This window comes from Notamacropus eugenii, chromosome 5 (genome assembly GCF_028372415.1).
Source record: "Notamacropus eugenii isolate mMacEug1 chromosome 5, mMacEug1.pri_v2, whole genome shotgun sequence".
NCBI lineage: Eukaryota > Metazoa > Chordata > Mammalia > Diprotodontia > Macropodidae > Notamacropus > Notamacropus eugenii.
The window spans coordinates 352,400,932-352,417,879 of NC_092876.1; the positions used below are offsets into that span (position 1 = coordinate 352,400,932).

At 35.2% G+C, this 16,948-nt stretch overlaps 1 protein-coding gene across 38 annotated transcripts in view; it reads left to right on the forward strand.

The window, feature by feature from the left end:
• The window catches only part of ZBTB20 (zinc finger and BTB domain containing 20), a 1,002,935-nt gene that overhangs the window by 135,740 nt on the left and 850,247 nt on the right, over positions 1–16,948 (forward strand). The window lies entirely within an intron of this gene.

A 16,948-nucleotide genomic window follows, 5' to 3' on the forward strand; every position in this document is an offset into this window, starting at 1 on the left:
AGGCCATATCTAAAATATTAATTTCCGAAAACCACATTTAGGAAGGATGTTGATCTTTTTAGAAAGAATATGGGTCCAGAAGAGGGTGACCAGGATAATGAAGGGACTGTGAAGTATACCAGGAGGGGATTAATTGAAGGAACTAGGAATATTTACCTTAGAGAAGACTTGGGGGAACAAGATCACTGCCTTCAAATATTTAGGCACTGGCATGTGAAAGGGGAATTAGATTAAGTATTTTGTGTATGCTTGAAATGAATTTGATTCAGACTCCATTCCCATTTGCAACAAACTTTATTACAATTTCTGTCCCCTGTTTTTTTACATTGCTACAACATCTACTATGCTTTACCCACCTATTACAATCTGCGTATGTTTCTGGATACTTAGATATACCCTTGACTTCCAAATAATATTTTAGCCCTGCAGGGACATCCTTTCCCAAACAATGTTGCCAATTCACTAAAGGATTTGAAAATAGGAGAACCAGGAAATATTTCTGAAAGTGATTAATATGATTATAGAAATTTAGGGCAAGAAGGGAATGGAAGAATCAGGAAATGTTTCTGAAAGTGATTAATAGGATGATAGAATTTTAGTGCTGGAAAAGACTTTAAAGGTCATCTAGTCCAACCCCCACATTTTATAGATGTGCAAATGAAGAACTATGTAGTGTGGCCTTGAGAAAGTGACATTCTCTTTGGGTTCGGTTTCCTTTTTTGTAAAATGGATTGGATAAGATAGTCTTTAAGGACACTTCCATTCCTGACATTCTATGAGTCTCTGAAAAATTTTCAGAAATATTTTGTGAATATATTGCTTACTAAGTAAAAGCCAATATCTTTGAACTATGAATTCTTAACTAGAAAAAAAACCACCCAAGTATTCCTGAGGGCCTAGAAGATTCATTATAACAATGACTTTGCTTTCCTGAGCCCCTATCTCTGTACTTCTGAAAATTCATGGAAGATTGTTAACAGTTGTTATATCTTTATATCATTCCAGTCAGATGGGCAAGAAGTAACTAAAATCATAGAATTTTAGAGTCAGAGTAGATCTCATATCTTCTAGTGCATCCTAAAAACTGAGCAATAATTTCTTCTTCGATATAATCATTAGAAATAAAAAAAATTTTGTTTTAAAGGTACCTTAGAGGTAATCTATTTGTATTTTATTTCCTTTATTGTATTTATATTGTATATTTATATTGTATTTATAATATTGTATTATATTTCCTTTATGTACATACATGCCATTTCTCTGTTCCTTCACATTTTTAATATTAAAGCAGTATAGGATTCTTCTTAAAAGCAAAGTACTATGTTGGTTCTTTGAGCAGAAACAGCATTACAAGTGGATATTATTTGGAAGATGCCAGGTAGATTCTCTAACCCTCCAGAGATCTCGTCAGTCAGCCTGACAGAATGCTTGTAATTACCACTTTTAGAGAGTCATTTCTTTTCATTTAAGAATTGTGTGTTCAGGAGTCCCCTCTGAAAATGCAAGTACCCCTGAAAATTGGAATTGTGAGCTCTTAACTGCTTACACATCTCAGTATAAATGTTAATTTATAAGGTTGTTGTTCAAGATATATCTGAAAAGAGGGCCAGGAGGAAGTTGAGACATGGAACGGTGACAGAGTGATTTGAAGTCATGGTCATTGCCTGGGGCAAATTAAATTTGTTGGTTTAAATGAGGAGGAGACAGAACATAGAAATGGGGTAAGTAGACAGATAGGTGCAGTAAGATGGAAGGCTTTGGGTACCTAGACAAGGTAAAGAACCATTGAAGCCTCAGTGGGAGGAACTGAATAATAATTATTTCATTTAATAAGCATTTATTAATTACTATGTACTATATATTAATTACTATTTACTATTTATTACTATATAGGAGGGTTTTAAAAAATACTTCATCTTATTTTCTCTTTTTTAAAATGGAATTCTGATGCAAATGGTCCAAAGACAAAAATCTGGTTATTATCCTGCTATTAATCTTTTCTTTTTAATGTTCAACAGAGTATCAACCATGTTGATTAAATAACTTTTTGTAGTAAAATAAAGTATGTAATCATCTATATTTATACTGAAGCATTCTAAATACTCTAGTAGCAGAGAGGACTGCAGGGATGATATATGCCTTACCTGCTCCCAAATATATGTTGATTCCTTGATCTCTATGTTTTGAAAACTTTTCAGTTCTTATATTTGGTATGGCAGCATCTATTAAAATGTTGTTCTTAAATTTATTATAAACAATTTTTATATTTGTGTGATTGCTGGCAACAATTCAGTTTCTAATAAAGTTTTTATAGGTTGGGTTTTCCTAAATATTTTGAGGTTCATATTTGTAGCATGACCATATTGTCTTTTGTCCTTGAAAAACAGTGAGCTTCTATTGAATAATTCTAGCCAGTAGATACCTTGCTATATACTATATACCTTGCTAGATACCAAATATCTTTCTAGGTATTTGGTAGGTGCTTTTTTTTTTTTTTAACAACCTTCAGTGATGTATTGTACATTTTCTGCTGTTCCCTTGCATAATCTACATTGATCACTAACTTTAGGTTCTTTAAGGATAACCCTTCTATAATTTCTGGTGGTAGTAGACCTGAACTATCATCATACATCCTGCCATTTTTATAAACAAATCAACACTGCAGTCATTTGTTCTCTGCTTCTTTGTCAAGATGTTTTTGGCTTAGTTCATGAAAATGAAACCCGCTGATTTCATTCTTGGATCTGAGTCATTTCAAAAACTCTATGCTGAACTCAACCATTTTGAGGTACATTTGACAAATCCAAAATTGTGTACCTGTTGTCAAGCCTTTACCATTGCTTCATGAAATTATGCTTGCTTGTTCCAAAAGTACTTCTGTAGATTTTCAACTTATCATGTGCTCTGAAAATCCTTTCTCCTAATCTAATCTCTACTTTAATTCCTTCCTCCTTTTTTTTGTGAGGAACTGTTCATCTTTTTATAGTATCCTTAAGATGATGACCCTATGTTTTGTTAATATTGTATTAGTTTTTGTGAGGATACTTTTCAAATTTGTTATAGCCCATTTTACAGTTCTGAGAATGTACGTTATGCCTGGTATTAGGAATGTTAATTGCTTTAAACATGATCTTTTCATTCAGCTTTGATTTCAGGATGCCAGTAAGCCTCTTAATTTATTCAGTCACAGCTTCCTCCTTTATGTCTCTAAGCTCGTAGGTTCTTGCCTGATAGAGATCTAGGTATTTGTAGATATTACCTTCAGCCATTGATTCAACATGGCAACTAGATTCAAGCTCAGAGCTTCAATCTCTGTCTTTCCTTAGAATTTTATACTTATCAAGTCCATTTTGATATACTTTTTAAGAGATTTTTCAAGATAAAAGGAGCTGTTTAATCTATTTTGGGGGGAGCTATATAGTTTTATTAGTATAATTATCTTTATGTTTAACCCTCTTCTGGGGTAATTCAAGTATTTTCAGTGTGGAAGAGACATTTTACTTGGAGTCAAGAGACTTTGTTACTAAGCATGTGACACTGAACAACTCACTTCACATCAGTCTCATTTTTGAGACTCAAATCAGTCTCATTTTTTTATCTATAAAGTGAGGGGATTAGACTAAATGTCCCTTCCAGCTCTAACACTCCCTTCCCTTCCCTGGGAATGGAGTGACTTGGCTAATCAAATATTCGTTCTCATTTTCTTTTTCTCTCTCTTTTTCACTTTCTCACTGTGTGCATTGTCTTACATATAAGTATGTGTTATGTATGGATTGCCAATTTTAAGATAATTAGAATTTAACAAAATATGTTTAACATTAAAGCTATGCTTAGAATAATTTAATCTTTAATGATTTATAAAAGAAAGATAATTCAGGGTCACAATTCTGAATATCAATTTTTCTTTTACTTGAATAGCTTGTAACATAAGTACTGGTTAATAGAGTTCTGATCAATGTAATACTGTACAACAATTTCATCTACTTCTTTTGACCCAAAGGCTAACAGAAGAGCCAAGCAGTATCTACTGAGGTCCCTGGCAAGCCTTCAGAATAGACAGGGAAAAAAAGAAAAATGAGAAATTAAAGATGGTATAGCTTAATGTGAGAAAAAGTGAAAAAGGGAGATATAGAAAAGGCAAAGAAAGAGATGAGTGTAGAAGAAGCAATGAAAATCCCCTTAGATGCCACTCATTGTCATACCCTAAAAGTTGGGTCACCATATGACAAATGTTTACAAACATAGACCCCTCAAATTTTCTTCTTTTTCCTGTTGGCTCTCTTTTTGGAGCAAGAGGTAAAGATAGGATATAACACTGATAGGCAGTTAGAAAGTTTTATCTAAAAAAATTCCCTTAAGATGGTAGTGACAAGGGTTGGAAGGAGGAGGGCAAATTCTGGGACACCCTCCATCCCCCAAAGACCAGAGTACAGGGGCAGGTCATCTGGCATGAATTCATGGACTCTAGCATTCTTGAAGTCAAGGTGGTAAAGATTTGTTGTTACACTCTTCAGCAGGCAAGAATTCTTAGGAAACGTGATTTGAAAAGAGTACAGGTAAAGTTTATGTAGCCTATTTATATAGCCTATTATGTGCCAAATATGCTACCTTGGTGATTCAGGGTGGGATTAAGGAGTGGTTAGTTTTTAAAGGAACATACACTTTTAGTATCTACTGTGCAAGTGTTTTACCCAGAGTTCATCAGGAAATAGCCCAAGAAGAGGCTACAGAGAGATGTGGTTTTAGGCCTGAAACTTCACTAAGTCAACTAACTGTCAGAGCTGACTGAGAAATACCCAGGCTACTCCCATCAGTGTCTTATTTGGCAAGATAAATGTAAGGGAAGGTACATATATCTAAGTTTAGGATACATATGATTGGTCAGTGAGTAGTAAATATCATTATGATCCAGTACACAGCCAGTTTAGCCAGTACACAGCTGGTTCAAACTAATAAATTCTATAGGTGCCGCTGGCTACTGTTTCAGGAAGAGACATAAAAGTTTTGCTAGGGCAGACTGTCCTTGAGCTGGGGAGAAACTGCCAGGGACAGACTAGAGAGAAATGTGATTTTTAGAGAGTAATATGATTTTAGAGTTGGGGTCCAAGCACAGGTACCCAAGTACCTCATCAGCAGAATCAGATTAAAAATGCTCCCCGGATTCCATCCTGGAGAACATTCGGGCAAACCTATTTGTCCTATATCATTTACCACCAAAATGTTTTTTCCTGTTATTTTGGATATTTTAAAATGCTTAAAAATATGTATAATATATAAAAATATAAAATATTTTCCTGTTATTCAATTCAATAAACCTATTGCATATGAGCTTGGGCAAGGGAAAGGACACGGGCTCTCAAGTCAGAGGATTTGAATTCAAATCATATCTCTGATTTTGCTTGTGTGACCTTGGCCAAGTCTTTTAGCCTCCAGGGGCCTGAATTTTCTTGCATGTAAAATTAGGAGGTTAAGCTACATAACCTCTGAAGTCTTTTCTAATATTTAACTGATGATTGTATAATCTATGATTTACTGATTCCCAATCTACTTTATGCAAGGCATTGTGCTAGGTATGGGTTACAAACAAAGAAATGGACAGTTTTGACTCTCTAGGATCTTATAATCAAATAAAAAGAATAAGAGATGTGCTCAAATGGCAAATATGCAACGTAGGTTTAAATAGTTCCATCTTCTCATTTTACAGAAGATGAAGAAATCACTTTTAGCTGAAGGGTTCTTGGAGTTGGTGCCTAAATGGAGTGTTTAAGAGAATGAAAGGCATCCTACCTCTGACACCTACGTTGTATGACCCTAGACTAATTAATGACCCTTGGAACAGCTAGGAGGCTTAGTGGATTGGAGTGCCAAGTCTGGAGTCAAGAAGACTCCTCTTCATGAGTTCAAATACAGCCTCAGACACTTAGCAGCTATGTGACCCTGTTTGCCTCAGTTTCCTCTTCTGTAAAATGAGCTGGAGAAGGAAGTGGCAAACCTCTCCAGTATCCATGCCAAAAAAAAAACCCAAATGAGATCATGAAAAGTTAGACATGAATGAAAAATGACCCAATAACAACAAAACTCTGAGCCTTATTTTCCTTAACTGTAATTTTGAAAGGTTAGATTTGAAAGTGTTCAAGTTTCCTTCCATCTCCAGATCTATGATTGTGGTTTTTCAAAAGGAAAAGATGTGGAAGAAATATCCAGGCACTTGTGGGGAGCAACCATTAGGGAGGAATTACAAAGAACCATGAATATTGAAGTTGGAGTAGACAGGATGAGTTATATTGTATTTATCAATGATGTCATGCTAATAGCATTAAGCTTCAGAATACTACATAGTTTCTTCAGTGATATCTAAGACCAATTAATAGTAGTCATTCAGTAATCTACAAAGTATTGGACATGGGATCTGCCAGACTGAGTGGTGCAGTGAGTAGAATGCTCAACCTTCAGTTTTTAAGACCTGAGTCCAAATGTGGTCTCAGACATTAACTGTGTGACCCTGGGAAAGTCAGATAACATGTCTAACTCAGTTTCTTCACCTATAAAGTATGGATAATAATAGCGCCTACCTCCAGGATTGTTGTGAGGTGAAAAATGAAATATTAGCAAAATGTTTTGCAAAGCTCAAAGTGCTATATAAACACTAGCAATTATTATTGAATCCTACCTCAGACATTTAATAGTGTGATTCTGGATGAATTACTTTTAACCTTCTTGGATCTCAGTGTAAAATGAGGGTCCTTGTCTGGGAGATCTTTAAGGTCCCTTCCAGCTCTAAATCTGTAATCCTGTAAAAATAACCAAATAGATGAAGAATACCAGTTGTCCAGACTATGACATGCAGTTAGATGACCAGCCCATTTAGTTATTCCATTTTTCTAAGACACATATTGCCAATGGATGAATAAATGGGCCCAGAACTTAGGAGGAAGAGAACAGGTTAGATCCTATTTGGGAAAGGGCACAGTGCTCTCAGTGATGCCATGGGGTACTGTGACACACAATGCCAACTGTTTAAGGGAAGAAACTTAGTTAAAAAGTTATTTCAAATCGCAGAAGACCATCATATTTAAAGTATCAAAATTGTAGGTAACCTGAAAGGCCAAGGTAGCCATGCAGGGTGAGCATAAGTATATAAAAGAAAACAACAATGTATATGCAACACACTTTCAAGTTTAATAGGCATTACTAACTTTTCATTCTGAACTTTAAGTTTAGATAATCAACAAAGTAATAAATGCGTCCACCTTGTAGCATTTGTAGATTTCTGAGGTATAAATGCTTACTTTGAAAATTTTACAATTTTACAATCTGTGTCCAGCACTCTCACTGCTTGTAGTGGCATTGACCATCATGCAAGAAGACGTGCAAAAGCTATTACCCAGGAACTGTCTCATTGGAAAAAGAGGTGATCCGGTAAGAAGAGGACACAGGACTATAAAACAGCAGTGGGTTGCATTCAGTACTGTTGGAAAAAGAACCTAGATAAGATCCTTCATCCTTTGATGTATTGAAATATAAGGAATTCCTAAGATCTGTGTTTGATCTCGGATTTTGGTAAAATAATTACAATGAAAGGAAATAATCTATTCAGTTTTCTAGGGGTTAGTCTCAAAATTTAAGCCCTCAAAGAAAATTCATGTCTTCTTTAATACTTCCAGCAGAGGGTTATGAGGTAAGACCAAAGATTCTCTCTCAGTATGTAAAAGTTAATTTTATACAAAGACAAATTTAGTTTTATATCCAGAGGTAATCCCAACTGAAGGCCAGTTATCTAAAAATTGTTCATGCATTTTTGAGTCATTCAGTCAGTTAGTAAATGTTTGTTAAGCACTTCCATGTTCTAGTACTGTTCTAAGAGCTGGGGGTACTCTGAAAAGCAAAAAATAGTCCCTACCCTCAAGGAGTTTACAGTCTGATAGAGCAGACAATATACAAACATCTCTCTCTCTCTCTCTCTCTCTCTCTCTCTCTCTCTCTCTCTCTCTCTCTCTGTCTCTCTCTCTCTCTCTCTGTCTCTCTGTCTCTCTGTCTCCCTCTCTCTCTCTCTCTCTTTCTCTCTCTCTCTCTCTGTCTCTCTCTCCCTCTCTCTCTGTATAAGATCAATAGAGGGAAGGCACTAGACTAAAGGAATTAAGGGGAATCGGAAAGATTTCCTGAGATGGTGGGATTTGAAAACAATCAGGGAAGCCACAGGCAGATGAAAAGGGAGAGAATTCCAGGCATGTGGGCCAGTCAGTGAAAATGCCCAAAGTCAGGCGATTGAGTTTCTTGTGGAGAGTAAGGTATAAAAAGACTGGAAAGTAGGAATTTGATCCTGGAGCCACTGGAGGTTATTGAATTGGGAGATGTCATGGCCAGAGCTGTACTTTTAGGAAATTGTTTTGACAGCTGAGTGGAGAATGGACTGGAATGACTGGTAGCAGGCAGATCAACTAGCAGGCTATTGCAGTAGTCCAAGTATACAATAAAAAGGGCCTGTACCAAAGTGTTGGCTATGTCAAATTAGAGAAAGGTGTGGTTTTCAGAAGTATTAGGAATGTAAAATGAGGGGGACTTGACAACAGATTGGACACAGGAAAAATGTGAAAGAAAATGAGACATCAAGTATGACTTCTAAGTTGTGAACCTGGGTGACTGGGAAGATGGTGGTACCTTTGACAGTAATAGGGAAATTAAGATGAGTGAAAGGTTTGTAGAGAAAGATAATTAGTTCAGTTTTGGACATATGATGTTTAAGATATCTACAGGACATTCAGTTCAGTACATCAAATAGGCTTTTGGAGATTTTAGAATGGAGGTCAGCAGAGAGGTTAGGGTTAGGTAAGTAGGTTTGTGAATCATCAACATAGAGATGATAATTGAAACTATGAGAGTTAATGAGGTCATCAAGTGAAATAATATAGAGGGAGAAGAAAAGAGGGTCCAAGATTTCAGAACCCTGTGATACAACCATGGCTAGAAGGCATGACCTAGGTGAAGATCCAGCAAAGGAGACTAGGAAATAATAGTGAGAGAAACCTGGACAAGTGAGTATCAGGAAGAAGGTGATCAACAGTTTTAAAGGTAAAAAGAAGTCAAGAAGGATGCGAATTGAGAAAACACACATTTGATTTTTCAAATAGGAAAGTTTTAGTAATTTTGGAGAGTGCAGTTTTGATTGAATAATGATGTTGGAAGCCAGAGAGTTAAGAAGAGTGTGAGAGGAAAGAAAGTAGAGTGTAGACAGTCTTCTCAAGGAATTTAGCCATAAAGGGTAAGAGAGAGATGGGATGATGGCCAGTGGGGATGGATGGATCAAAATGAGTGTTTTATGAAGATGAAGGATACATGAACATGTTTGTAAACATTAGGGAAGCAGTCAGTAGATAAGGAGATATTGAAGAGAAATGAAAGAGTGGGGATCATAGAGAAGGCAGTCTGTTGCAAGAGACAGGATGGAATAGGATCACTTTTTTAGGTAGAAGGATTTGCAGAAGGCATGTAGGTGATGTAAGATGATGAGGAAAGGAAAAGAGTGAGGTTGTAGGGATATCCTATGACCATATTTGGTCACAAGAAGAACCAGGTGAAAGAGTGTGGATGGTTATGTGCAAATCCATCATCACTATTATAAAAATAACTCAAAGTACATGTCTCAAAATGGGTCAGTATCATAATCTCAGCAAATGAAAGGTGACACATTCCCATCATAGCTCTGTGTTTCATGTCTGAGGCCTTTATGCTTTCATCCTTACTTACTAGGCATGATACTTAGAACTCATCTGAGCCTTGCTATTTGGGGAAATTCCTGGCAGGGTCTGACACCAATTCTCAGAAACAAGCTGTTGTCCATAGTAAAATAAGATTTGACTGTGTGCTGATTTTATCTTTCTGAAGAATACTAGAATGAGAGAAAGAAAGAAAATCTTTTCTTTTCAGTCCTCCATCTATAGCAGGGGCTCTTCATCTCTTTTGTATCATACACCCTTCTGGCAGTCTGGTGAAACTTTACAAACCCCTTGTCAGAATGTTTTTTAAAATACATTAGATAAATTACATAGATGATTATTAATGAAACATTATGATGATGTATGCTCACCAAATATTAAAACAAAATTAACAGGATCTCTGAAATCTATTCACCCTTTGGAAATCCATGGATTCTAGATTAAGAACTTCTGCTTGGTAGATTCAGTCCTTTTTATGATTTAAAAATATAAAGATAATGGTTCTATGAGCTGTTTTCATGTAGAGTACTTGGCCAATTTCTTTCTCATGTCTTACTTTAAAGGTTAGATTATTTCTTTATCTGTAGACTATTATTTTGATGTGTGAGTTTTATTTACTTCTCTTTGTATGGATGATTACTTTTTGGCTCTTACTAGTCATATTTATTTTTCTATTTAGACATGTTTTAAGACTTTCCATGGTATTGTTGGTTCCATCCAAGAAGTTTAAAGAATATTCAATTATACACAGGCTATGAAATGTAGTTACTTTTTTCTTTTGCTATGCAATCTTTATTCTACCAAACTTTTAACTGGACTGTTAGAACTCTGAGACTGTGGGTGTCTCTCATATATTATAGCAACTGGAGGCAAAAAATGCTGTTTACATAGTCTAAGCCATCACTAGACTTCATGCAGGAGATTATTTTTCTATAATTTAAAGTTTCAATATAATATTTTAAAATTCAGAAGAGATTTCAGTTATTTAATTTTTAAATTTTCTCTTATTGTTTATCATCAATTTGACAAACCTCAACAAACACAGACACACCCATATGCAAAGAACAGAAAAAGATGATTATATATGACAACTTGAATTTCTGTTACAGCTTTTTAAAAAGTATATGTTAAATTTAACATGGTGTTTCCAACACAACTCTGCTTTTCTGTGTCTCCTTCTGAATCTCCTTCTGCTCTCTTCTGTGGAATTTTTTTTAGCATTACAATATTGCTCTTTTTTTCTTTTTTTAATATTATCATCTTCCTTTGCCTCTTATCCACCCCATGACTTCCTTTCTCCAAATAAATGAAAGTGCTCCCTCTCCAACAAATAAGTACTGTCAAATAAAACAGATTCACACACTGTCCATGTGTGAAAACATGGGTCTCATTATCAGTTTTATGCCATTGCCTCTCTGACAAGAAGTAGAGAGCATGAACAATCATCATTTTTCTAGAGTAGTGAGTGATCATTGTACTGACCACTGTTCTTAAGTCTTTCACCCTTATTTTTCACTGCAGTGTTGTAATAGTATATGTGATTCTTCTAGTTCTACTTTCTTCACTTTGCATCAGTTCATACAAATCTTTGAATTTCTTCCTCTTCTTTCTAGTGGCACAGAACTATTCCTTTATGCCTATATACCATGGTTTGTTCTGTTATTCCCCATTTATTTCTCTGTGACTTTACTTGCATTTGTTTTGGATTTGTTCTCCTTGTCTGGGTTTACTACTTGGGTTTCCCTTAATCCATAGTAATCAGTGGGCTTTGAATAGATTCAACATAGCTTTGATGTCTTTCCCTACAAATATTTCATAAATTTAAATTCTGAGCTCTTTTTTGCCTCATGATTTCACAGAAGTGACGTAAAATTAAAACCAAGGATATCTTTTATAGCTTGATATTGAATTATGTAGTTATCACAATTTTAAATGAAAAAAGGCTGATATTTATAGACATATAAATCAGCCACAGCTTTTAAAAATAAATCGGTCACTAGTGTACTGCAAGTTTTATCTCTGCCATTTTGTTTTCCTTTAGTTAGATTTAAAATATATGAAAATAATGTCTTTTGTTTTACTTCTCTTGAGAAATAAATCTGTTGTGTATCATAATTTCCTGTACTTTTTCATATAACAAACCTTTGTGACATAGTCTAAAAAAATTTAATTGGCTCGAGAGTCAATTAAATACTGGACACTTAGTATCCAGGTGACCTTGGGCAAGTCACTGAATCCTGTTTACCTCAGTTTTCTCACCTCAGTTCTCAAGTGAACTAAACAAGGAAATGGAAATCATTCCACTATTTCTGCTAAGAAATTCCTAAAAGGGATCATGGAGAGTTGGACTCTACTGAAACAGCCCAACAACAATAATTATCATCTCTAAGATCTCTTAAAATCCCAAATCATAAACAATTAGACTTCCTTCCCTGTACAGTCCAGCCTTCTTGCTGTTCCTCACACGCAATATTCCATGTCACATCTACACGTTTGGGAACTGGCTATTCCCTATTTTTGTAATGCCCATGCACCTACCTCTTAGAATGCCTTGTTTCCCAACTCGCCCTTTTTACATGAAGCCTTTCCTGATTTCCCAGCTGTTAGTACCTTCCCTCAGGAAAACAAAACACTTTTTTGCCTATCATAAATATGTATGCATATTGTTGATTGAAAGATACTATTTTACATTTATGTAATATGTTGCAAAACATAGCTAAATGCTTATTATTTTCATAGGTTTTTTAATATTAACTATTTTATAATAGCTACTATTTTTCAAAGATAATGTTTAAGGTTTTCCTAGATGAATTTAATTTTTGTCATCCCTTCTTAATAGTTCCATATCTAAACTTAATTTAAAAGTATTCCTTGTATTTTTTATTTTGTCTTCTTTCTTCTTTCTAAATTTTTTAGCAAACTTATTGATAATGTAGTACCAGATGGGATCTACCTGCAGAATATATTCTTACTCTCCATTTGTTTCCATTTCTAATTCTGATCTTTTAGCTAATGACCATATTCACATTCTAGCCAGTTTAATGTTTTAAGCAAATATTCCCAAGACCACATATTGCATTTACATTCTAAACATGCTACTTTTGGAAGATTAAACCCAACATCTTTGCTCTGTGCAATCATTTCTGAGCCTTTCTAGTATCTAACATGTTAGCCGTCTCTCTTAGCTGTATGCTAATTACTCATATTTCTATACTACTTCTGAAAATGCTATTAACATTTTGGATAAATCTATATGGGACATTGATTAGAATGTCATCTTTAAATGTCTAATCAGTATTAAATTATTTTAGAGAATCATAGAATGTCAAAGGAGTAGGGAATCTTAGACCTCACTTGGTTCATTTGCTTCATTTTAGATAAACTAAGGTGAAGTTATTTGCCTATATGTATACATATGTGCACATGTATATATGCATGTATACATGTGTGTAAAATATGTTTGTATGCATATGTAAAAATATTAATATTCATTTACATGCATGTATATACACGTTTAAACTAAAATATAAACAACTTAGGATTATTAAGCTCAATTAAAACCCCATTTTATGGCCAAATCTAAATAGGGGACTGCTGTTGCCCTTCCTAATGTCCAAGGATATAGAAAGGGAAGGGAGGGTGGGGTTTTCCAAATCATAAAGAATTTCAAATTCCTTTAGTTGATAACTTCATAGAATTTCAGAGTAGGTCTTCTAATCAACCTGGAACACGAACAAGGATCCCACGTCCAACATACCTAACCAGTGGCCCTCCTATCTGTGTGAATGCCATTGAAGGGGTCTTCTATTACAGAAAGGTATCTCTGATTGTTAAGGAGTTTTTACATCCATTGAACCTAAATTCACTTGTTTGCAACTTCTGCTTGTTGCTATTAGGTCTATTGTCTTGGGCCAAGTAGAATGAATCTCTCTCCTTTGTGATGATCCTTCTAATATTGGAAGGTACCTGTCATGTCCCATTAAAGTCTCTTTTTCAGGGTAAACATTATAAGTTTCTTAAATTTTTACATGGCACTATCTTGAAGCACTTCAGCATATTCATTGCCCCTTCTAGGTGCTCTCTAACCTATCAGTATCCTTAAAATGCGATACCCCTTTTTGAAAACAGCACTCCAAACTGACCAGGAGAGAGTACAGTAGGATCATAACCTCCCTCCTCTTGGTCCCTGTGCCTCTCCCATTCAGCTTAAAATTATATTAACTTCTTGGTTGCCGTATCATACTCCTCATTCTTAATGAGCTTTCAGTGCTCTAAAACTCCCTAACATTTTTTTCAAATAAAATGCAATCTAGCCAACCCTTCCCCATTTTGTACTTAGGAAGTTGATTTTTGAAACCAAGTGTAAGATTTTACATTTATTTCTAATAAATTTCCTCTTACTAGATTAATCCTAACATTTTAGCCCATTAATTTCTTTTTGGAGCCTCCCAAGTATCAAACATGTTTGCTGACTCTCTCAGCTGTATATTAATTATTCATATTTCTATACCAAATGTTATCATATAAGCTACTGAACTTTTCCTCTACTTTAAAAATTGACTTAAGAAGTTTAGATACATTTTTTCCCCAGATTTTTGAATCTTTATTCGAACTTCTTTCATTTAGATATATTCTTTTTGACTCTTTTGTTTACTTGGCTCATTGTTTCTCACTTTCTAGTGTTGCCTCATATTTAAGTGTGTTTAAGGCAAACCAAATCCCTTTAATTTTTAGAGACATTATCTGATAAAGGAATATACTGCTCAGTTTATGAAAGTTCATTTATTCTTGCAGATGACTATTGACTCTTTAGTAAATTACCTCCTCCAGTGTACTTGATGGTGTTGTAGGAGCTCAAGGAAATTGAATCTTCTTCTAAAAAGTGAGCAAGCTCCTGCTTTTCACAAAGTTACAGCTCTGTATATTGAATAGGTCCACGTATGCTCAGCTGGGAAGTGCATGCTGAAGAGGCCAAGGTTAGATTCCCACATGGGCCACTTATATTCCATGGCCACAGAATGAACTGCTGACTTTGGCTAAATGTTTTGCAAATGCATGCAATAGGTCACAAAGAGTACTAGGAGAAAAATTATGGATGTATCAGTGAAAATTGAGCACTACTGCTAGATAAAAGTAACTCAAAGACATGTGTTTGCTAATACTGAGTTAATATCTTTTCTTTCTGTAATATGTTAAGATTTAGAAATGTAAAGGAACTTAGAGATTGTCTAGTCCACAGGTCAGGGAGCTGTGGCCTTCTAGGTCCTTGGGTGCAGCCTTGTGACTGAGTTCAAGTTTTACAGAACAAATCCTTTTATTAAGGGGACTTGTTCTGTGAAGTTTGGATTCAGTCAAAGAGCTGCATTTGAGGACGTAGAGAGCCACATGTGGCCTCAAGGCTGCAGGTTTCCCACCCTGCTCTAGCCTAATCTTTTTTTGTTTGTTTGCTTGTTTTGTTTTTTTATCATTAAACTATTTATTGTTTTTATTTTTAATCCTAAATCCTAGAAACTGTATCATAATGTCTACGCGTATAAGTTCCATTCTCTCAGTATATAGGAACGACTTTTAGAAAGTGTATTTTTTTAGTGTTTTCAGTAAGATTTAACAATTGGAATGCCACATTCAAGGTGATTACAGTTCCATTCAGTAGGAGTGCAGGTGAATCCTATTCTTAGCTTTGAAGAAGAAAATGGAATTGAGATAGATGATCCTGTATAATTTCCCTTGGAGAAAAAAGGAAGTGGAATGGTTTGTTAATTCAATTCAGTTCCATAGAAATTTATTGTATATTTTTCTAGGTATTGGGATAAAATGTGGAAAACTTATAACAAGGAGTGGATATTGGGACCAGTTCCTGGTTACATTTAGCTGTTAGGTCCTTGGACTTGTTACTGGTCCTGAAAATGTCTGGCATATCTGCCAAGTTCCCTGTGCCTCTCTTAGGCTCTAGTCCAATCTTTAGGAAAGTTGAGGCAGAAAAAGAAGCTTGTCTTAGGTCCCAAGGATAGTATATTAGCAGGATTAGGATTCAGACCCAGGTGTCTAGATTCTAAATCTAATCACTTGTTGCTGTGCAATTCTGCTTGTGTTTTTATAAATGAATTATATAAATTATAGATTCATATAACTTTGGAATAGAAGAAGGAACTTTACATATTAATTGGTCAAACCTTTCCCCATAGGTTCAATTGTCTTTATGTAGAATAATTTCCATCCCAGGTCTCATATTACTGACTACCTATTAGATACAGTGTAAGCATTATATAATCAATACATTCCAAATGGAACAATTTCAATCTCTCTCTCTCTCTCTCTCTCTCTCCCTCCCTCTCTCCCTGTCTCTGTCTCTCTTACTCTCCGTATACATACATACATACATACATACATACATACATACATATATGTGTATAATTATTATTAACCAAACTAAAACCCATCCCTCCTCTCATTCTTTCCACCATTAGTGTCAAACTGAAATAGAAATGAATCCCTGAGGTTGACATATTGACTTTGAAAACCACAAATAAACATTATATTGTAGTATTTTTATTTATTCTGTTACATTATTCCCAATAACCTTTTAAGCCAGCTAGGATTTTGACACCTCTGTTTTCCAGTCATCCTTCCAGTCATATAAGTTGTATACCCTGGTATCATCTTTCAGGCTTCACTATATCTATCAATCATTTGTTCTTGTTCTTTTGCATCTCCACAAACTCTCTTGCATACCTTCTTTTTTCTCCACTCACATAGCCACCTCTCTAGGCCCTTATTATCTTATACCTAGTCTATCATAATAGCCTCCCAATTGCTTACAGTAGTCTAGGCTTCAGCTAGCTATGGAAAATTACTTTCCTTAAAGCACTTGTCATATCACCTCCCTTACTAAGTAAAATGGAAGACCTCTCTATTCCCTTCAGGATCATATCTAAATTCCTATGTTTGGCATTTTAAAATGCCAAAACTTGTCACAACCTAGCTCCTTTCTAGAGTTCTAGTTATTCTCTTTACATAGAACTTGCCCCCTTTCCCCCCTCAGTAATTCAGCCATATATATTCCACATATACAAATCTCTACCTTCCATCTCCATGTCTTTGCATGGTCTGTGGATTACTTTTTCTTCTAACCTTCACTTCTTGAGGTCCTTGACTTCTTTCAAGGATCAACTAAAATACTAGCTTCTTCAGGAGTTCCTTTCTGGTTGGTCTTCTCAGCAGCTAATGTCTTCCCA